At 45.8% G+C, this 24,106-nt stretch overlaps 2 protein-coding genes across 3 annotated transcripts in view; one reads left to right on the forward strand and one right to left on the reverse strand.

Annotated features, from left to right (window-relative positions):
- Positions 1-24,106, forward strand: part of LOC308580709 (uncharacterized protein) — a 263,178-nt gene that overhangs the window by 92,978 nt on the left and 146,094 nt on the right. The gene's annotated exons all lie outside the window — the stretch shown is intronic.
- The window catches only part of LOC308581176 (uncharacterized protein), a 270,653-nt gene that overhangs the window by 49,450 nt on the left and 197,097 nt on the right, over positions 1-24,106 (reverse strand). Inside the window, exon 1 of one of the 2 annotated variants that reach the window (XR_014004883.1) lies at positions 9,749-9,855. The exons of the other annotated variant lie outside the window; for it this stretch is intronic. The gene's annotated coding sequence lies outside the window, so the exon portion shown is untranslated. Of the gene's footprint in view, positions 1-9,748; positions 9,856-24,106 lie in introns of those variants that run through there. 2 annotated transcript variants of the gene reach the window in all.

Raw genomic sequence — 24,106 nt, forward strand, 5'->3', positions numbered from 1 at the left:
CTTCCATACATCACTACTGGGAAAACCAGAGCTTTTACTATACGGACCTTTGTTGGCAAGGTGATGTCTCTACTTTTTAAGATGCTGTCTAGGCATCTTAAAATATTTTCTTACGACCTTTGTTGTAAGAAAAAACCTGCTCCTTTCCCCTTATGGGGTATTCAAGAGCCCAAGAGTGGGTTCCATATTGGTAGGAGAAAATAACAGAGGCCAACCAGAGTATATGGAGAAGCAAAGTGGCTAGTAACCCTGATCTTTGCTGCAACAGTGTCCCCCCCTCACCACAACCAGGAGGGAGGTGTGCACAGCCTTATATAGTCTTTTGAAATTGCCCGCCCAAGACCACCCCCCCAAAATATCATACAGAAGGAGACTGTCTACAGCAGGAATACATCACAGGAGGCGGTCTACAGCAGAAAACCTGTCCCCAAGGATACCTGTTAATGGTCACTAACTGCATTACCTGGGCAGCCTGGCCATTCTTTTGTGATGGCAAATACTTTAGTTCCTGAATCCAGGTTACAGGCTCACCCTGTTCATCCCTCCTTAAGGCAGTATTTGTAAGCACAAAGAAAATGGGAAGGCTTCCATTTGCCTCCTTTACTGCAGAGGAATATTTGAGTACGTTTCCGGGCACAATTCAAAGTGTTGGTGCTGACCTTTCAAGCCCTAATGGCCTCAGTCCTGTATACCTGAAGGAGCGTCTCCACCTCCATCGTTCAACCTGGACACTGAGATCCAGCGCCGAGGGCCTTCTGGCGGTTCCCTCCCTGCAAGAAGTGAGGTTACAGGGAACCAGACAGAGGGCCTTCTGGGTAGTGGCGCTTGCCCTGTGGAATGTCCTCCCATCAGATGTCAAGGAATTAAGCAGCTATCTTATTTTTAAAAGGCATCTGAAGGCAGCCCTGTTTAGGGAAGTTCTTAATATTTAATGCTGTATTGTTTTTAACACTCGATTGGGAGCCACCCAGAGTGGCTGGGGAAACTCAGCCTGATGGGCAGGGTATAAATAATAAATTATTATTACTATTACTATTATTAGTAGTCTGTGGTGCTCAATGTTTAGGTATAGTAAATACTAGGATTTAATTAGAACTTGTGTGTTATAGCGGGGATATGCCCAGGCTTCAGCATACAGGCAACTCTCCGCAAGCCGTGGGAGCCCAGCGCGGGTTCCTCCTACGTCTTGCGGAGATCTGCGTGACGCCTGGAGAGCGAGAGCGACCCTTCTCGCTCTCCAGGCTTCAGCGAAAGCCTGCATTCGCCCCATAGGACCCACACACATTTCCCCTTCATTTTTGGAGGGGGAAAAGTGCGTCCTTGTCAGTGTTTGTAAAAAGCAAAAAAAAAAAAAAAGAAGAAGAAGAAGAAGGAAAGGGTTCTGACCTCCCTTTGTCTCCTCAGTCTCCTTGTCGGCACAAAAAAAGTCCACGAAAATATTCTTGCAGAGTTTTATTCTTAAAAGTCTTTGTGCAAAACACGACTGAATAACTATACACACCAGCACCAACCAACCAACCAACCAACTAACCCAAACACCAGCCTCAGCAACAAACTAACATTTCTCACTTATATATACAACTTGGTGCAGACCGCTGAGTCATGCTGACCCAGCTTTATTCGCATTAAAGAAACAGCGGCCATTTTAGCCGTGACAGTCCTATGGGGCGAAAAATACGGTACTTAACACTTAGCTTCTGTTACACATTATATCCACATAAGTCAATAGAAAAAGTATAAAGAGATGATGTTCCCTTTGGGAAATTTGGTTTTGGCAACCGCAAAACAACATCCTTGAAATCATATTATATTTAGAAATGACTTTGGCCACGTAGTAAACAACAGGTTTTTTCTTTTCAAATTTAATGAGTTTAGAGTTTATTGTACACTAAGCGGGGCACTTTTATACATATCAATGCGTCCCAATGTCTTAGTGTATCAAAGTGCCCCAACGGACATTTTCAAAAATCTAACAATTGTTAATAAAGCCACTGAACTTATTTGAAAATCACCTGTAATCCTGATTACTGAGTGGAATAACTTACCTTTGGTATTTTTAAATCTTTTATTTTTAAATAATATTTATTACTTTTAAACCTTACAAAAAAGAGAGAAGAAAAGAAAAAAAAGAAAAACAAAAGAAAGAAAAAACGTTACAATACAATATATAAACAATACACAACACGACATTAACACATTAAACAAAACAACAACAAAAACAATTCAAAAAGAACACACATCATACCATCTCAATACCCTCTCTTTCATTCCCTTGTTTCATCGACTTCCTCTCACCTCCCATTTCTATAAATTATTTCAGCAAGTCCTTTCCATCTTTCTCTATTTTCTGTCATATAGTTATCTCAACATATTTTAACCTTATTTTCCATTAATACTAAAATACGTATTTATGCTTAATTCCTTATAACATTTCTACTAAAGCCATATAATTTCATTCCAACATTTTCCTAACACTCATTAATTTTACATTACAGTGGTGCCTCGCAAGACGAAAAGAATCCGTTCCGTGAGTCTCTTCGTCTTGCGGTTTTTTCGTCTTGCGAAGCAAGCCCATTGACGGCTTAGCGGATTAGCGCTATTAGTGGTTTAGCGGATAAGTGGCTTAGCGGCTTAGAAAAAGGGGGGAAGGAAAAAAACCCCGCAGGAACTCGCAATACATTTTCGTCTTGCGAAGCAAGCCCGTAGGAAATTCGTTTTGCGAAGCAACTCCAAAATGGAAAACTCTTTTGTCTAGCGAGTTTTCCGTCTTGCGAGGCATTCGTCTTGCGGGGCACCACTGTATTTCCATAGATAAACTTTAAACTTTTTCCAATCTTCTCCCACCGTCTCCTCTCCCTGGTCTCGGACCCTGCCAGTCATCTCCGTCAATTCCATATAGTCCATCAACCTGGTGATCTTCTGTCCGAGGCTCTTAACTCTTTTCCAAGTCCCTTCTGCAAGTCTTCTTCATATTTATACATGCACTTTGCTTTGTCTTCTGCTGATCTTGTTCTTATTTTCCTTCCTTTGATGCTGAAGAGTAGATCTCGGGGAAATTCCCACCTAGCAATGTTTTTATTCCTTCTTGACAGCTCAGCCAAATCTCCATAGTTAAAACTAAGATCCCAAAGATATTTCAGGACGTATTTCAAAGTTCCTCTAAATCTGGAGGTCCCCACAACTCCAATCTCCTCCTGACCCAAGTCCAGGTCCCAGAGGTCAATAAATCCCTGCATGAAGGGATCTATCCAACTTTCCTTCTCCAGTCCAAGTGGGGCTCCAATCCTCAAAATCTGACTTTCCCTAAATTCAATCATAAAAGGCATCAACTTATAGTCATCAAATTACATCTGTAAGGCTGGGGCTCTCTCCCTGTCCACTTGTGCTATTTTAGGTTCAACAACGACAACTTTCTCCCCCGCCTTCTCTACAATTTGCCATGTCAAAGTAGATCCCTGTATCGATTCCTGAATAGTTTCTGTATTAATGTTCGCTTTTTGACCAAAATTAGTCACTTTTTGTCCCAAGTTATCAATTTTTATAGTCATCACATCCGTCTTCTTATGGAGCTGTTCCAGTGAGTCATTTATCTTACATAATGCAACCACTAAGGCTTCTTCTGTCAACATTCTTAACAATCCAAGGTCAGTCCCAGATTCTCACAGTTTTTTATCTTGCAGCTGGAGATCCCCCCAGCTCAACTCATGTAACAATTTCAAAAGCTTCTTCTAGAGGGAAACAATTTCGATTTGTATCAATCCTTTTAAGCACAGTTCAAACAATAAAGTTAGTTTCAATTTTCAGTTACTTTTACTCCTTTTTAAACGCAGAGGGAGACAATGGAAACAATGTATTTCTCTTATTTAACTAGCTGTCAACGAACGATCTATTCAGATTCAATGGGCAATTCCAAAACGTCGGTCTTACTAGGAGACCGTTTCCAGGTTCAGAGCGGTGGTAATTTGACTTTCTTCACTCTCTCCTGCAGGCTTACACGATCCAAAATTTCCCCCCTCTTCTCCTGCTTCCAAGGGGGGTTTAGTGATTTTAACCGATGGAAGTTTAATCCTTTACGGAAGGCTTTCCAAGACTTGCAGCCTCTATGCTTCAGTCTATTTACAAAAAGGGGAGGCGGACTTCCTTTTTGAAACCTCCCCGTTTCGGTGCCAAATTAAGACGTTTAAAGATCCAATTTTCCGTTCTACTCACGGGTAATTGTTTTAGAATCAAATTGTCCACAGGAAAAAGTCAGCGCTCTCCAGCAATAGCAATGCGGCTTCACTCCGTGAAAGAAGCAGTCAATTCGAAGCACCGCGCCACTCACCCGTCGCTCCAGATCCCTGAAAACAGGTTTCCCTGCGAGTAGAGGAGGCGCAAAAGGTGCCAGCTGAATCCCACATTCACAGGCTTCTCCCGCCTGTGATTTTTAGTGGGTCTCCGCCTTCGCTGTGGCGGCCAGACCCAGATTTCCACAAAGCAAGTTCCTCCCGATCAGAGGAATTCAGCCATTACTGGAGGCGCTAACCCTTAGTGTATCAAAGTGCGCCAACGGACATTTTCAAAAATCTAACAATTGTTAATAAAGCCACTGAACTTATTTGAAAATCACCTGTAATCCGGATTACTGAGTGGAATAACTTACCTTTGGTATTTTTAAATCTTAACTAAATGACGTAAAAAAGTATTGGAACACTTTTACATTTCACATAATTTTTAGATGGTCGTGCTAAAAACACACCTACTCTCTTCAAACGCCAACGGCTAACTGGCGGCCAGCGCAGTCACAACTCTCCTACTCACACATGCATAGGCACATTTGGGGGATGTCGCGACACGAATATCATCTCTTGATATTGAAATATTATTGGTGTGTCAATGTCCCCCTTGCGTCAATGTGCCCCACCTCCCCCATTCCGCATTTTCAGAGGAGGGGGGGGAAAGGGGAAAGTGTGTCCCCCCAGATAAGACTCCCATCCTCCCTGGCCATGGGCCATCCTTGCTTGGGCAGGTGGTACTTTGAGTCCAACCACATCTGGAGGACCAGAGATTTGCGGAAATAAATCTTTGGGTCCAGGCAGCGCTTCATCGCCGTAGGCTCTGCTGACCTGGCCAAAGAAATGCAGAGTAGCAGCGGTCCTGCTTCCGTGTGAGATAAAGGGATAAATCAAGTCCAAAGACAGTCCGTTCTTATCTCCAGTAGCTTTATTTACAGAGTAATAAATCCATCAGACACCATCGGAAACTTCGGCCATTTCCCTCTGCTGTCCAAAAGCACACTCACAGCAGCTTCTAAGCTGAGCTGCTTCTCTGTCCGTTGCAGAGACAGATCTGAAGAGCGTCAGAACAACATCCTGTGACGCACTTCTCTGCATCGAGCTCCTCCCAGCTCCTCCCAGATCCAGATACAGGACACCACGGAGTTTTAACCTTGTCAGTTCCAAACTCCACAAGAGATGCCTCAACTCAGCACAGAAGGTTCCTCTAGGGCGCAGTGTTACGTGGGAGTTGGTGGAACTGGATCTTAAGGGATCTTGAGACATTTCCAAGGGATTATGATTGGTATCCAGACCCTAACACTATAAATCCAAGGTGTCCACACTGAGCAGTTTATCAACCCTGCTGGCCGCTGGGGAAGACCTTCTGAAGGAAGTGGTTTGCCCCCAATGTTAATTCCTTCCTTCCTCCGCTGCTGCTGCCCACACTAAAGGAATGTCTGGATGAAATCCCAGGGACGTCTGGCTCCTATTACAAAGAGATCCAGTTGATATTCTAGAACAGTGTTTCCCAACCACTGTTCCGCGGCACACTAGTGTGCCGCGAGATGTTGCCTGGTGTGCCGCGGGAAAAATTAAAAAATCCGAAAGATTTTTTTTTTAAGTCAAATTTTCGATTGGGGCGCCGTCACTAGATGACCCCTGGGGTTCCCTCCCTCCCTCCCTCTCTGCGCCTCCCTCCTCCTCCTCCTCCTCCTCCTCCGGGGAGGCCCTTCCTGGCTCTCGGCCAAGGCTTGGCGGCTGCCACTCACTCGCTCGCCCACCCGTCCCTCCATCCCTGCACCCGGCCTCTCCCCCTCTGTCCCCGGTGCGGGGGCTGCCGGGATCCACAGTCCCCTCGCCCTTGGGCTCCGCGCCTGCGCGGGGTGCGCGAACTACGTTTCCCAGCGTGGCCTGGCGGGCCGGGCGTTTTGTTTGAAGCGCTCTTCTCCCGGCCATGGAATGAGCATGGCGGCCGGGCGGGCAGGGGCTCTTCCGCACAGACCCCGCGCAGCCTGCCTGCGCCCCCGCGGAGATCGGGCGGCAGGATGGAGCCCGGGGATCCCCGCGGAGGCGGAGCGGCGGAGGCGGAGGCTGCCCCCCAGGTAGGGCTGCGTCGGGGTGTGTGTGTTTATTTTTGCAATGCTGCATCCGCGCCGGAGGGGACGCATCGGACCGCGGGGAGACCCCTTGGCGGGCGTGCAAGGCAATGCATGCGTGCAGGCGTTGCATGGAGTGCAGTGCAATGCAATGGCAACGCGGCGCCCTGCATGCATGCATGCAACTTCCACCGGCGCTCCGGACTTGGCAGGTGAGGGGGGTCCCCAGTGGGCGGCAGAGAGAGCCGGGAGGGCGAAGGGGAGCCGGGGGAGGAGCAGCGCTGCTCCCCGAGCCGAGCCCGGGGGGAAACTTCGGCGTCGTTGCGCCGGGTGTTGGAAGCGGAGGCTGGCGGGGGCCCCTCACCTGCAAAACCTGGTCGCCTCTCATATATTTCGTGCATTGCATTCATCGCCCGCTTTCTCCTCCAAGGAGCTCCCGGGGGTGCGCGTGGTTCTCCCCATGTTATCCTCGCAACAACAGCCCTGCGAGGTGGGTCAGGCGAGTGGCCCAAGGGAGCTCCCAGGGATTGTCCTGGCCAGGTGGGGTGATTTGAACCCTGCTCTCTGCCCGGTCTTCGTCCTCATTTAGCCCCCACATGTGCATGACTGCATGACTGAGGTTTTCCCCCCTCGTCTTGGCTATGGTGTGAGTCTGTGCTGTTAATTAATGGGGTTCTGCCTTCGGAGAAGATGAGCCAGCCCTCAAGGAGGTGATTATGTAATTTGCTAGCAATTCATGTCCCTCCCGGCGTGACGCTGCGCGCTGACGTCACGGGGCTGTAATGGTGGTGTGCCTCGAGATTTTTTTCATGAAACAAGTGTGCCTTTGCCCAAAAAAGGTTGGGAAACACTGTTCTAGAATAAAGTGTGGCTAAGATTCTGAGTCACAATCATGGCTGAGAAATACAGCCAGGGAATATGAAACTGATTTGAAGATTGGTTTCTTCTTTACACATTATTATTATTATTATTATTATTATTATTATTATTATTATTATTATTATTATATTACATTCAGGAGGACACACCACGGGTTTCCTTCTTCTTTCTTTTCTTTCCAACAATCATAATTATAATTATAATTATAATTTATTATTTATACCCCGCCCATCTGGCTGGGCCTCCCCAGCCACTCTGGGTGGCTTCCATAGAAACCAAAAATACAGTAAAATATCACACGTTAAAAAATTCCCTGAACAGGGCTGCCTTAAGATGTCTTCTGAATGTCAGGTAGTTGTTTATCGCTTTGACATCTGCTGGAAGGGCGTTCCACAGGGCGGGCACCACTACCGAGAAGGCCCTCTGCCTGGTTCCCTGTAGCTTTGCTTCTCGCAATGAGGGAACCGCCAGAAGGCCCTCGGCCCTCGGCACTGGACCTCAGTGTCCGGGCAGAATGATAGGGGTGGAGACGCTCCTTCAGGTATACTGGACCGAGGCCATTTAGGGCTTTAAAGGTCAGCACCAACACATTGGGAGCCAATGTAGGTCTTTCAAGACCGGTGTTATATGGTATTGGCGGCCGCTGCCAGTCACCAGTCTAGCTGCCGCATTCTGGATTAGTTGTAGTTTCCGAGTCACCTTCAAAGGTAGCCCCACGTAAACGCATTGCAGTAGTCCAAGCGGGAGATGACCAGAGCATGCACCACTCTGGCCAGTGTTATTCACCTTTAATACTCACCTTTTTCAGTGTAACACATATTTTTATCTTGTGATATTCAGATGAAGAGAGGTATAACAATTTAATAAATAATTCCCAGTTGGAGCAGAGCTAGAATATCCGGAAGCCCTTGGCCACCCAGGGCAAAGGAGGAAGAACAGTGAGAGAGGCCTGGACAGGGAATCTCCGCTAAGATAAGCCAGTGTCAGGAGGCGGGTGCGAGACTCGGTGGCATATAATTATTATAAATCATAATTGGGGTGGGTGTCTCAATCTGGCCTTCCCAGCAGTCAGGCTCCAGCTGCTTTCCTTCTGCCTCTCCAGCTCTCTCCATTCAAGAATGCAAGGCTGAGAGATGGAGGTCCAACCCCAAGAACATTCTCCAACTGAACACTCCTTCAACCGACCACAAGCACCAAGCCTTGTCACTAGACTTACATATGGGTCTCCCAAAATGGTCAGTATGGACCTCCTGAGGCCAAAGGGACTCTGCAGGTGATTAATAAACATCTAGAGGTCGAAGGGGACAAAATGTGGCCCAAGGGGTGGAGGATTATAGTGCAGCGGATGAAGAACTTCATGATGAACTTAGGACCCTGATGAATATTGGCCAGGTTCATGGAACATAGAGCAGCTCCCTTTCCTGTGATAAACCAATTTTTATCAAACGTAAAGCCCACAGTTAAACTGTATTCTAAGATAATGCTGCTTCATTAATGCTTAATTAAAGGTTAGGAAAGGCTGATGATGCATTACCATTATTTAACATTATTTCATCTGTCTTTCCGAAAAATTTCATATGGAGGACAGGAAAGAATGTACGAGATGTCAAAATAAGAGCAGGTGCTAATTGATGTGTGTAATATTCCTTTTTTCTCTTCCTAGGTTTCCTTTCCCCCCGCTCCTCCCTGTTGAAAGAAGACAATGGAGAAGGCAGTCAAAATTCTGGAGGGCCATGTCCAATGGGAATAACAAAGAAACCAGATAAATTCATGGATTGTGAAAAGAGAGAGGAGAAACAATTTGAAAGTATGGAGTGTGGGAAGAGTTTCAGTCAGAGTGGAGACCTTAGAATTCATCAACGGACTCACACGGGGGAGAAACCATTTAAATGCATGGAGTGTGGAAAGAGCTTCACTGAGAATGGAAAACTTAGAATTCATCAACGGACTCACACGGGGGAGAAACCATTTGAATGCATGAAGTGTGGAAAGAGCTTCAGTCAAAGTGGACACCTTAGAATTCATCAACGGAGTCACACAGGGGAGAAATCATTTAAATGCATGGAGTGTGGAAAGAGCTTCAGTCAGAGTGGAGACCTTAGAATTCATCAACGGACTCACACGGGGGAGAAACCATTTGAATGCATGGAATGTGGAAAGAGTTTCACTCAGAGTGGATACCTTAGAATTCATCAATGGACTCACACGGGGGAGAAACCATTTAAATGCATGGAGTGTGGAAAGAGCTTCACTGAGAATGGAAAACTTAGAATTCATCAACGGACTCACACGGGGGAGAAACCATTTAAATGCATGGAGTGTGGAAAGGGCTTCAGTCAGAGTGGAGACCTTAGAATTCATCAACGGAGTCACACAGGGGAGAAACCATTTGAATGCATGGAGTGTGGAAAGAGCTTCAGTCAGAGTGGACACCTTAGAATTCATCAACGGAGTCACACAGGGGAGAAACCATTTGAATGCATGGAATGTGGAAAGAGTTTCACTCAGAGTGGATACCTTAGAATTCATCAACGGAGTCACACAGGGGAGAAACCATTTAAATGCATGGAGTGTGGAAAGAGCTTCAGTGGGAGTGGACACCTTAGAATTCATCAACGGAGTCACACTGGGGAGAAACCATTTGAATGCATGGAGTGTGGAAAGAGCTTCAGTCAGAGTGGACACCTTAGAATTCATCAACGGAGTCACACTGGGGAGAAACCATTTAAATGCATGGAGTGTGGAAAGAGCTTCACTGAGAGTGGAAAACTTAGAATTCATCAACGGAGTCACACAGGGGAGAAATCATTTAAATGCATGGAGTGAGGAAAGAGCTTCAGTCAGAGTGGACACCTTAGAATTCATCAACGGAGTCACACAGGGGAGAAACCATTTAAATGCATGGAGTGTGGAAAGAGCTTCAGTGGGAGTGGACACCTTAGAATTCATCAACGGAGTCACACAGGGGAGAAACCATTTAAGTGCATGGAGTGTGGAAAGAGCTTCAGTCAGAGTGGGCACCTTAGAATTCATCAACGGAGTCACACTGGGGAGAAACCATTTCTGCTGCTCCAGAGAAGCGGACACGGAGCAATGGATCCAAACTACAAGAAAGAAGATTCCACCTAAACATTAGGAAGAACTTCCTGACAGTAAGAGCTGTTTGACAGTGGAATTTGCTGCCAAGGAGAGTGGTGGAGTCTCCTTCTTTGGAGGTCTTTAAGCAGAGGCTTGACAACCATATGTCAGGAGTGCTCTGATGGTGTTTCCTGCTTGGCAGGGGGTTGGACTCGATGGCCCTTGTGGTCTCTTCCAACTCTATGATTCTATGATTCTAAATGCATGGAGTGTGGAAAGAGCTTCAGTCAGAGTGGACACCTTAGAATTCATCAATGGAGTCACACAGGGGAGAAACCATTTAAATGCATGGAATGTGGAAAGAGCTTCACTACTAGTGGAAACCTCAGAATTCATCAACGCACTCACAGGTGAGAAACCATTTAAATGCATGGAGTGTGGAAAGAGCTTCACTGAGAGTGGAACGCTTGGAAAGCATCAACGGATGTCAGGGGGATCTGGCTGCGACATCTGTCACCCCATTGATCGCCAGGGTTGATTCGGCTGATCTGGCTGGCTAGGCGGGTGTCCCCTTCCTCCCTCACCGCTCCATGTGCGTCCCTCCCGAAGCTGCGCGTTCGGTGGAGGAGGACGGCCATCCCGGATGGAGGGGGTATGCCGTTCTTCGGTCAGGGGTGTACGATAGCTGCACTCCCCTGCTAGGAAAAAAAAGGGACTCCCGGGACGCTGCGGCCACGGGAAGGAGCGCGAGGCAACTCGTCTGAGAAGCCTCGAACAGCGTGGGGGTCTCAGAGGGGTCACGAAGGCTCCGTGAACCCCTAACCACAGGTGGGATATCCTGTTGGTCAATATACCCAGCAAGGCTGCGTGTGCTCGCCTATGTTGCCGGCGTTTAACAAGGCTGGAGCCGCAGCGAGAAGAGGGAAGTATCAGACTCCATGCTGTGAAGCCTCAGGCTCCGAGTGAAAGCGGCGGACCTCCGACAACAGAGGAAAAGCTGGGAAATAGCTCTAAAGCTCAGCAGAAAGCAGAAAGCTGAAAGCGGAGGAGAGAAAGCAAAAGCAAAAGAAGTACCCAGCGGAGAAAGAAATTTAAAGGCAAAAGAAGGAGGAATTCATTACTGGCGGTAAGATTGATAAAGGAGTAAAGCGAAAAGCTGGCAGACGTGAATGAAAGAGCAAGAAAGTAACCGCTTGTGAGGGGAAGGAATATCCTCGGTAACAAGCTACATTTTACAAAGTATAAAGAGTTGGAAGCGAGGTATTACTGAGATTTTTTTATAGAGAGTTTCACTGACAGTGGAACACTTGGAAAACATCAATGGACTCACACAGGAGAGAAACCATTTAAATGCATGGAGTGTGGAAAAAGCTTTGGTTGGAGCTCAAACCTTCGTATACATAAACACACTCACACGGGGGAGAAACCATATAAATGTAAGGAGTGTGGAAAGAGCTTCAGTCAGATTGGACACCTTAGAAACCATCAACGAACCCACACAGGAGAAAAACCATATAAATGTATGGAGTGTGGAAAGAGCTTCACCGATAGTGGAACATTTAGAAAACATCAACAGACACACACGGGCGAGAAACCATTCAAATGCATGGAATGTGTAAAGAGCTTCAGTCAAAGTAGACACCTTAGAATCCATCAACGGATTCACACGGGAGAAACCATTTAAATGTTTGGAGTGTGGAAAGAGTTTCAGTACAAAGAGAGGACTGAATATTCATCATAAAACTCACACTGGGGAAAAACCATTTAAATGTATCCTGTGTGAGAAGAGCTTCACTGTTAGTAGAACACTTAGAAACCATCTTCGAACTCACACAGGGGAAAAACCATATAAATGTATGGATTGTGGAAAGAGATTCAGTCACAGTGAAACACTGAGAAAACATCAACGGACTCACACAGGGGAGAAACCATTTAAATGCATGGAATGTGGAAAGTGCTTTATTGATGGTACAGCACTTAGTATCCATCATCAAACTCACACAGGGGAGAAACCATTTGAATGTATGGATTGTGGAAAAAGCTTCACTACTAGCAGAAGCCTTAGAATCCATCAACGGACTCACACAGGGGAGAAACCATTTAATTGCATGGATTGCGGTAAGAACTTCCTTGATCGTGGAACACTTAGAATCCATCAACGGACTCACACAGGGGAAAAACCATTTGAATGTAAGGAGTGTGGAAAGAGCTTCACTACTAATAGAGCAGTAAGAAGACATCAATGGACTCACTCAGGGGAAAAACCTTTAAAATGCATGGAATGTGGAAAGAGTTTTATTGAGAGAAGAGAGCTGAGAACCCATCATCGAACTCACACTGGGGAGAAACCATTTAAATGCACCGAGTGTGGAAAGAGCTTCAATCGCAGTGGAACACTTAGAAAACATCAACGGACTCACACAGGGGAGAAACCATTTAAATGCATGGAATGTGGAAAGAGCTTTATTGATGGTACAGCACTTAGTATCCATCATCAAACTCACACAGGGGAGAAACCATTTAAATGTAAGGAGTGTGGAAAGGGCTTCACCAATGTTGGAAATGTTAGAAGACATCAACGGACTCACACGGGAGAAACCATTTAAATGTATGGAGAGTTGAAAGAGTTTCAGAGTGGAACCCTAATTTCACACACAGGAAACTTAGACGACATCAACAGACTCACTCGGAGAAAAGCAAATAAATGTATGGAGTGTGGAAAGAGCGTCAATAGAAGTGGAAACCTTAGCAAACATCAGCGAACTGAAAAAGGGAAAACCACTTACATATATGGAGCGTACATAGAGGTTCAGTCCTGATGTTCTTAGAAACCATCAATGGACTCGCAAGGAGGAAAAGCTTTAAGAGTTGAAACCCTACAATCCACAAACTGAAAAATCTAAAATGGTTTGAATGGAAGGAGTGTGGTGCTGGGATGGATGCTGGGATGTTTTTGCCTCTACGCATGGGTCTGGGAATGTTCCGATCAGTTCACATTGAGTTCAGTACCCTGACCTGTTCTTGACGCATTTTTGACCACATCTACGGAACGCGATTGTTATGTTCTTTCATGTCATGCAAAATCAATCATTAGTAATAGTTTAGGTCTTGATACTCAATCACTAGTTAATAGTTTTATAAGGAGGTTTCACGCCTGTCCAATTCTGTGTTCCCTTTCCCACCCTTTAATCTATTGATGATTAATACCTATATTCAACCCTTGCATTGTATTCATGTTAACCAATCAGCAACAAGCACATATGTGGAAATGCTGTAATATTCAATAAAGGGACTCTCCGAGACATGCTCGAGAGATGCCTCCTGTATGACAGCTTGCCATTCGTCTTTCGCTTATTTCAACCCAACAGTGTGGGAAGTGTTTCGATTGCTTTATATATAGATAATTTTATTAATACAGTGGTACCTCGTGTTACATACGCTTCAGGTTACAGACTCTGCTAACCCAGAAATAGTGCTTCAGGTTAAGAACTTTGCTTCAGGACGAGAACAGAAACCGTGCTCCAGCGGCGGAGCAGCAGCAGGAGGCCCCATTAGCTAAAGTGGTGCTTCAGGTTAAGAACGGACCTCCGGAACGAATTAAGTACTTAACCTGAGGCACCACTGTATATAATTTTATTTACAAATTGCGTTCAAAAATGGAAGCATTCACCTCTGGATTCTTGGCGTTTGAAAGCCCCAAACGTTCAACTTCTGAAGCATTCTACAACCGAGATTCCACTGAGAATCCAGCAATAGTGTGTTGTCCAACGATATCCATTCTTTTAACCAACACAAAGAGGCTGCCTCATAGTAGAAAATCTAGCAGTGCGAAGCCACCTCTATTTTTAGTATCTATCGAAATTTTATAGTTTATTCTTGGTGTTTTCCCCCTGCCAGAGTAATCATGAAATATCTCTTTGCCATTCGTTAAAGAAGCTTGTATTATTTATTATTGGTATCATTTAGAATAAAAACAGTATCTTAGGTAAAACATTTCTCTTTATGGTTGAAATCCTTCGTAAAAGTGAAAGTTTCATCCTCCCCTATATTTCCAAATGTTTTTAACATTTTTTGATACTCTAACGTAATTGGAATATGTTGTAATTCAGTGTTTTTCAAATAAACCCTTATTTAGTCTCCATCTATACAATGAACTCTTTTCACCCCTCATTATCATCCATGGTGAGTTTTGATCTGATATAGTTCTTGGCTGGATCTCTCCAGTCTTTAATCCTGTAGGCAGTCCCTTCAATATCCAGATCATGTTTCTTCTTCCCGCAGAATCCTTTGAATCAGAAGAACATGTTTACTCTTGTTCTAAAGGGGGTCTGAATCTCCAAGCATCTGGGTTGGCAAACTAAGGCCTGTGGGCCGGATCAGGTGCGATTGCCTTCTAGATCCGGCCTGCGGACGGTCCGGGAATCGCCACGTGGATTGCCAGAATGCACGTTCTTTCCCTCTCCCTCACACGGCGGCGCTTTTCTCCTGAGGGAGGAGCAATCTTGTCCCACACCGGGTGCCATCAACGGGGGGAGTCGGCTCACCCGCCTGCCTGCCTCAGAAGGGTGGCGCTGGGAAGGGGGTGTGACGCTGGCTGCCGGCTGCTGCTGCATTTTCCTCTTGCTCCTCCTCCTTCTCCCTCACTCTGCCCTTCCTTCCTTTTCTGTGCCCCTTCTCCGTGCCGCTTCCTCATGCGCTTTCTTCGTCACCCCCTCCCTCCTTCATTCCTCCCATGGCGTTCAGGCGGTTTGTTGCAGCGGCGCAGCTGCCGCTTGCGGGTTTGGAAGCAGCAGCAGTTGGTGGGTAAAAGCTCCAGCAACGACCCGGTTCCCCTGCCTCCGTCCGTGGCTACGCCGGGGCTGCTGCTTCTGTCTTCTCCGGCCAACGCAGCCTCATGCCCTGCCCTGGCACCTGGCTGGAGAAACCCAACTGGGGCTATTGGGATGACAACTGGGACAGGTAAAGCCAAACATCTTCAGGCCTCTTTGCAGGTGGGCCAAAATCGCTCATTTCCCCCCAAAATATAGTCCGGCCCCCAACAAGGTCTGAGGGACAGTGGACCGGCCCCCTGCTGAAAAAGTCTGCTGACCCCTGATCTAGTAGATCCATTGTTGTAACCATATCAAAAAAGTATTTGGTATTTTGCCTTCTTTTGAGACACTTTCCCTCAGTGTTCTGTCATAGTCCTGTGATCCTACTAAATTCACCCGTAATTATTATATTTCTGTCATAAACCTCAGACATACTTTCCTCCAATAGTTGGAAGAAATCTCATGCGAAAAGTGGCTCTGAATCTGAAAGTCCCAGTCCCAAATCTTAATCCTGCCACCCTAAGATATTATAAGCAAGCCCCACATTCCTCTTTCCACCTGCAATAGGGAGGTTAGAACAACACTTAATACCCTGCAGGGATTATAAGAGCCAGAATTGCTTTGCATTCACAAATGCTATGTGAAATATCAGTCGTGAACAGAATAATTTAAACAAGGAAACCAACAACAGTATTAAAAGAGAGAAAAACTGGATTTGAAATGACCAAACCACAAGATGAGAAGTCTCCCTAGTAAATGAGGGAAGGGGGAGGCATGGGGGGGGGGGCTTTTGAAGTCTCCCTGCTGGCGAGGGAATTCCAGAGCAAGGGCGCCTCTCTCTGTCTGGAGTCCCTCACTGCCTCATCTCCAGCAGGAAGGGGGGATTTCAAGACTGGGACCCTTCCCTCTTAGGGGGAGGTGCTGGGGCCTGGGCAGCTGGATGGATGGACATCAGCCTGCAGAAATGCTCCCCCCCCCTTCCTCTCACAGGACTGTTGTGGTGTTGCATGGGAGTGACAAGGCCACACTCCAGAACACCTCTCCATCCAGGGGGGGGGGAGGGGCTGGTGTTGGAAGCTGGGCTGGGCTGTCAGGGGGCGAAGCCCTTGCTCTGCCTGCAGAAGGACCCCGGCGGAGGGCTTGGCCTGCAGAAGGAGGCCCAGAAGGAGATCCTCCCCCCCCGGCCTCCACTGGCCCAGTTGGGGGGGGCGGGGGCCGGGTCCCCATGGAGCCCCCAGAGCAGGAGGCCAGAGGCAGCGCCGCCCCCTCGCCTTCCCCTCCGGACACAGGGAGGGGGGGCTGCTCTTGCAGACGTGGCTCTAGGGACACGCGCGTCGGGAAAGGCGCCGGAAGTGGCGTCGGGAAAGGCGCCGGAAGTGGCCAGAGAGGGAAAGGAGGAGGAGGAGGGGCGTCGCTGAAGAGCCCCCCTCCCCCCGTCGCCCCCCCCCCGCCGCCATTTCTGTTGCAGACAAGGAGAGCGGACTAATCCGGAGCCAGGGAGGCGGAGGACCAAGAGGTAAAGGGGGAGGGAGAGAAGGGGGGGACAAGGGGGGAGGAGGAGGAAGAGACCCCCCCGCAAGGAGAGCGCCCTCCCTCCCTGGGGCCCGTCGACAGGGGCCCCGATCCAGGCCCCGACCCAGGGGGGGGGAAGGGGGGACCCAAGACCTGCAAGGTCTCCTGGGCAGCAGCAGCCCCGCCAGACTCCCCTTCCTCCTTCCTGGGGGGCCGAGAGAGGCTCAGCTGCCCTGGCGGGAAGGGGAAGGAGGAGCCCAAGCAGGGCTGGGGGTGGGGCTGAGGCCCCCCATTCTCCCTGGGGTCGTGGGGCGCCTGGCTGGGGAAAGGGAGAGAGGGAGTCCAGGGAAGGGTTAAAGGAAGGGGAGGAGCCTCGACAGAGACCCCTCCCCTTCCAGACCACTGACCCCCACCCCCATCACCCAGCCTCCCTGCTGAGGGTGTTGGCTGTCCCAGATCATCTGCATTCACTAGGACTTATCTCCATACTTTGGATTGTCCTGAATACCACCATTTGGTAGCCTAGCCCAAACCCAAAAGTCCTGCTAGGATGCATCTTGGCTTCCCTGCTGATGAAACTGAGTGTGTGAGGATTGATAATATTTCCATTTATCCCTTTCAGACCCCTAAGTAGTAGCAGCTGCCAGGACATTGTCCTTTTCGCCTCTGTATAGTTCCAGCCTTAGTTCAGACGTTGTGGTAGATTGCAATCAGGGTGAATTTGATATAAGTCAAATTGATTTCAATCACAATTTATGGTAAATCACTAGTCAGTATGATTCTATTTAAATCAAAAATTTCTGATTTGGTTACACTATTAGAAATACACAGACAGCTAATTATGAAATCATTCTGAGGTTTAATAAGTTTACTGTCTATATTTGGACAACATTTCTGCTGTAATTTATTGGAAAGAGAAAAATAATCATTTCCTTAGTAACAACTTAAACAATTTATTTAACTAAAACAATATTATAGCATGTTGGTAAAAAGATTTTTTATATATATAAAAAAAAACAACCAAGCAGACTGAGTTTTAGCGCGCATGAAAAACTCGGAACTTAAGCATTTCACCATCTCCACTACCAGCCACCCCTTTGGATTGGCTTCTGCATCCAGGTGCCTATTCTGTACAGTTAAGTGTTAGTGCGGTTGTTGGAACCCAGTGGGATTGGGAAGAGGTTGCCAGCCCTGAAGAGCCTTCAGCACTTGCCTCAAGTCTGACTTGCACAATTATTACACAAAGACCCCAAGATGTGTGGAGTATTCTGCTCACAAGGTTGCACTTTCATTTTTACTGCTTCACACTTAGCTACTTGTGCAGATCTCTTCCACTGCAAACCATCTGTTCATTGAACCTCTTAGAACTCAGCATTTAAGGGGTTGATTCTGTGTATATAATTCTGCACTGGAACATGGGATTAAGGTTTTCCGTCAACTCTGTATGTTTATTTTATAACATTTTTCCTGTGAAGAAAAGGCATGTTATCTCTGCAGATACACAAATTCACACTTTTGAGAATGGCAAAAACAAGCATCTGTGACAATATCGTCTCTTTAGAAAAACTTCCCCAAATAATCTTACAAAAACCTCTGGAAGAGCATGACATTGTGAATGGATTAATGGAATTCATTTACCCCAAAAATTAAATATTCCATATAAAGCCTCATGCTAGATAATTAAAAAGATATCCTTATTTCCTGATGAATAGCCTTTGGACTATAATGTAATTAAATATAAAACTATCTTTAGATAGACTTTTTCCTCTAAAAGCATTTTATTTTTTTAAAAATTCTGATTAAAAAAAATCTGATTTAAATAAAAAAATCCGATTTTAATTTTTTTAAAAAAATCATTGATTATATCCACCCTGATTGCAATCTTTAGCTGCTGATAACATGGCAACGTTTAGCAGCTCATATTGTGAGGTTTAGCTGGTGAGAACATTGCAACTGTTAGCTGACGAGTTATCACGATATTGAAAATCAGATATTTCCTAGTCCTTATACACATTGGATTTGCGATATGATGTCAGCTCAAATATTAGGAAAGAGTTAGCACATTAACATCAAGCCCAGCTCTAATTATGACCTAAATTTCTGGCCAAGTGTATCATTGCAGATTTTACCAGTTTTATTTTGCTTCCCATTCTAATAGTATCTCATACATTTTGGAAAGTTTTTTTTGAAAATTGTTCAGTAGTACCTAAGAGACCAACTAAGTTTGTTCTGGGGATGAGCTTTCGTTTGCATGCACATTTCTTCAGATTGGACAATTTTCTACCTGAAATTTGGGAAACACTTTTTCTTTCCTCGCCATAATATCTCTTTCAAACTGTGAACTTTCAGTCCAAAAACCTCTCCCTTTATCTTGTCCAAACAAGATGATTTGATGGTATTGAAACCAATCTGCCATCACACCTCCCACCTCATCCTGTTTATTCAGTTTTATTTCTTCTTCCGAAAAGTCCAAAAGATCTCTGTAAGTTGCCCATTGCTTCTTCCATATTGCATTTTTTAAAAAGCTGTTGCTTTTGTGGGTGGAAGCCAAAGAGGTGTTTTTCTTTCCAGCGGATTATTATATTTATCCCATACAGTAAAAAGGATTTTCTGAATAACCTGATTCATAGAGCTCTTGTGTGTTTTAGTTTTATCCTGCCATAAATAAGCGTGCCAACCAAACATATTCTTGTTTGATGTTTAGTTGTTTAGTCGTGTCCGACTCTTCGTGACCCCATGGACTAGAGCACGCCAGGCACCCCTGTCCTCCACTGCCTCCCGCAGTTTGGCCAGACCCATGTCTGTAGCTTCGAAGACACTATCCAACCATCTCGTCCTCTGTCGTCCCCTTCTCCTTGTGCCCTCCATCTTTCCCAACATCAGGGTCTTTTCTAGGGAGTCTTCTCTTCTCATGAGGTGGCCAAAGTCTTGGAGCCTCAGCTTCAGGATCTGTCCTTCCAGTGAGCACTCAGGGCTGATCTCCTTCAGAATGGATAGGTTTGATCTTCTTGCAGTCCATGGGACTCTCAAGAGTCTCCTCCAGCACCAGAATTCAAAAGCATCCATTCTTTGGCGATCAGCCTTCTTGATGGTCCAGCTCTCACTTCCATACATCACTACTGGGAAAACCATGGCTTTTACTATACGGACCTTTGTTGGCAAGGTGATGTCTCTACTTTTTAAGATGCTGTCTAGGCATCTTAAAATATTTTCTTACGACCTTTGTTGTAAGAAAAAACCTGCTTTCCCCTTATGGGGTATTCAAGAGCCCATATAGTCCTTAAGTGGGTTCCATATTGGTAGGAGAAAATAACAGAGGCCAAGCAGAGAATATGGAGAAGCAAAGCGGCTAGTAAGCCTGATCTTTATTGCAACAGTGTCCCCCCCCTCACCACAACCAGGAGGGAGGTGTGCAAGGCCTTAAATAGTCTTTTGAAATTGCCCACCCAAGACCACCCCCCCCCCAATATACAGAAGGAGACTGTCTACAGCAGGAATACATCACAGGAGGCGGTCTACAGCAGAAAACCTGTCCCCAAGGATACCTGTTAATGGTCACTAACTGCATTATCTGGGCAGCCTGGCCATTCTTTTGTGATGGCAAATACTTTAGTTCCTGAATCCAGGCCACAGGCCCACCCTGTTCATCCCTCCTTAAGACAGTATTTGTAAGCACAAAGAAAATGGGAAGGCTTCCATTTGCCTCCTTTACTGCAGAGGAATATTTGAGTACGTTTCCGGGCACAATTCAAAGTGTTGGTGCTGACCTTTCAAGCCCTAAATGGCCTCAGTCCTGTATACCTGAAGGAGCGTCTCCACCCCCATTGTTCTGCCTGGACACTGAGGTCCAGCGCTGAGGGCCTTCCGGCGGTTCCCTCATTGCAAGAAGTGAGGTTACAGGGAACCAGACAGAGGGCCTTCTGAGTAGTGGCGCTTGCCCTGTGGAATGCCCTCCCATCAGATGTCAAGAAATTAAGCAGCTATCTTATTTTTAAAAGACATCTGAAGGCAGCCCTGTTTAGGGAGTTTTTAATATTTCATGCTTTACTGTTTTTAACACTCGATTGGGAGCCGCCCAGAGTGGTTGGGGAAACTCAGCCAGCTGGGCAGGGTAAAAATAATAAATTTTATTATTATTATTATTATTATTATTATTATTATTATTATTATTATTATTAGTCTGTGGTGCTCAATGTTTAGGTATAGTAAATATTAGGACTTAATTAGAACTTGTGTGTTATAGCGGGGATATGTTATAAAATAGTCTCAGTGTATTTTAGAATGGGAGTTATGTGAAGGGTTTTTTGTGTTTGATCCGTGTTTCTGTGTAAATACTGTGTGTCAGACTGAGAATGTCATTAGGAAGGTCTAGGAAAGGGTCACCTGCTTCTGAGCATCAGAAATGAGCATGGAAAGAGTTAATATCATTAACCTACCGGAATCTGCCCCCACCCTCTGTAACAAGCAGCTGTAGGTCTTTTGAGATTTAATATCGGCTCATGAAAAGTTGGGCACATGACCCAGAAAGCTGCCTGGCTCACTCCGTCTGAAGGCAGAGATATGCAGCACACGCCATTGTCGAATTCGGCTGGACTTGCCATGGGAACGCAGAAGGGGCAAGCAAGGAAGGGGGAGACGGCCAAAGAAACCTGCTCTCACACAAGTGCCCCCCCTGCCAATTCCGTAACATTAGCAAAGCCCAAGTTCAAACACCAGCCCCTATTTAAAAGAGGCCCCCATAATGATGACACTGGACTGCCCTTTACGGTTGCCGTAAGTTACTCTTCCAAGTCCCAAAAGCGCGTAGCAACTCTGGTCTATTTTGCAGGGCTGTTGTTGGCTGGCTAACTGGCGGCCAGCGCAGTCGCAACTGTTCTACTCACACATGTATAGGCACATTTGGGTGATGTCGCGACACGAATATCATTTCTCGATATTGAAATATTGTTGGGGTGTCAATGTCCCCCTTGCGTCAATGTGCCCCACCTCCCCCATTCCGCATTTTCAGAGGAGGGGGAAGAAGGGGAAAGTTTGTTCCCCCAGATAAGACTCCCATCCTCCCTGGCCATGGGCCATCCCTACTTGGGCAGGTGGTACTTTGAGTCCAACCACATCTGGAGGGCCAGAGAGGCCTCCTCTCAGCATAGAAGGTTCCTCTAGGGCTCAGTGTTACTTGGGAGTTGGTGGAACTGGATCTTAAGGGTTCTTGAGACATTTCTGAGGGATTGTGATTGGTATCCAGACCCTAACACTATAAATCCAAGGTGTCCCCACTGAGCAGTTTATCAACCCTGCTGGCCGCTGGGGAAGACCTTCTGAAGGAAATCGTTTTCCCCAAATTGCTTCCTTCCTTCCTTCCTCCGCTGCTGCTGCCCACACTAATGGAATGTCTGGATGAAATCCCAGGGATGTCTGGCTCCTATTACAAAGAGATACAGTTGATATTCTAGAAAAAAGTGTGGCTAAGATTCTGAGTCACAATCATGGCTAAGAAATACAGCCAGGGAATATGAAACTGATTTGAAGATTGGTTTCTTCTTTACACTTTATTATTATTATTATTACTATTATTACTATTATTATTATATTACATTCAGGAGGACACACCACGGGTTTCATCTTCTTTCTTTTCTTTCCAACAATCAGTGTTATTCACCTTTAATACTATTTCAGTGTCACACATATTTTTATGTTGTGATCTTCATATGAAGAGAGGTATAACATTTTAATAAATAATTCCCAGTTGGAACAGAGCTAGAATATCCAGAAGCCCTTGGCCACCCAGGGCAAAGGAGGAAGAACAGTGAGAGAGGCTCCAGCTGCTTTTCTTCTGCATCTCCAGCTCTCTCCATTCCATAATGCAAGGCTGAGAGATAGAGGTCCAACCCCAAGAACATTCTCCAACTGAGCACTCCTTCAACCAACCACAAGCACCAAGCCTTGTCACTAGACTTATATATGGGTCTCCAGAAATGGTCAGTATGGACCTCCTGAGGCCAAAGGGACTGTGCAGGTGATTAATAAACATCTAGAGGTCGAAGGGGACAAAATGTGGCCCAAGGGGTGGAGGATTATAGTGCAGAGGATGAAGAACTTCATGATGAACTTTGGACCCTGATGAATTTTGGCCAGGTTCATGGAACATAGAGCAGCTCCCGTTCCTGTGAGAAACCACTTTTTATAAAACGTAAAGTCCACAGTTCAACCGTATTCTAAGATAATGCTGCTTCATTAACAATAATTAAGAGTTATAAAAGGCTGGTGATGCGTTACCATTATTTAAAATTATTTCATTTGCCTTTCCTAAAAATTTGGAACATATGGAGGACAGGAGAGATTGTACAAGACGTTAAAATAAGAGCAGGTGCTAACTGTAATAGTACTTTGTTCTCTTCCTAGAAAACAAATAGGATTTTCTCCCCACCACATCGAAAGAAGACAATGGAGAAGGCAGTCAAAATTCTGGAGGGCCATGTCCAATGGGAATAACAAAGAAACCATTTAAATACATGGAGTGTGAAAAGAGAGAACATAAACAATTTGAAAGTATGGAGTGTGGAAGGAGCTTCACTGACAATAGAAACCTTAGAAAACATCAGTGGTCTCACTCAGGGGAGAAACCATTTAAATGCATGGAGTGTGGAAAGAGCTTCACTAAGAGTGGACACCTTAGAATTCATCAACGGACTCACACAGGAGAGAAACCATCTAATTGCATGGAGTGTGGAAAGAGCTTCACTACTAGCAGAAGCCTTAGAATTCATCTACGGACTCACACTGGGGAGAAACCTTTTAAATGTATGGAGTGTGGAAAGAGCTTCAGTGGGAGTGGACACCTTAATATTCATCAACGGAGTCACACTGGGGAGAAACCATTTGAATGCATGGAGTGTGGAAAGAGCTTCACTACTAGCAGAAGCCTTAGAATTCATCTACGGACTCACACTGGGGAGAAACCTTTTAAATGTATGGAGTGTGGAAAGAGCTTCAGTCAGAGTGGAAACCTTAGAATTCATCAACGGACTCACACAGGGGAGAAACCATTTAATTGCATGGAGTGTGGAAAGAGCTTCAGTCAGAGTGGAGACCTTAGAATTCATCAACGGACTCACACAGGGGAGAAACCATTTAAATGCATGGAGTGTGGAAAGAGCTTCATTCAGAGTGGAGACCTTAGAATTCATCAACAGAGTCACACAGGGGAGAAATCATTTAAATGCATGGAGTGTGGAAAGAGCTTCACTACTAGTGGAAACCTTAGAATTCATCAACGGACTCACACAGGGGAGAAACCATTTAATTGCATGGAGTGTGGAAAGAGCTTCAGTCAGAGTGGAGACCTTAGAATTCATCAACGGAGTCACACGGGGGAGAAACCTTTTAAATGTATGGAGTGTGGAAAGAGCTTCAGTGGGAGTGGAAACCTTAGAATTCATCAACGGAGTCACACTGGGGAAAAAGCTTTTAAATGTAT

This window comes from Podarcis bocagei (genome assembly GCF_964188305.1).
Source record: "Podarcis bocagei genome assembly, chromosome: 2".
NCBI classification, from domain to species: Eukaryota; Metazoa; Chordata; class Lepidosauria; order Squamata; family Lacertidae; genus Podarcis; species Podarcis bocagei.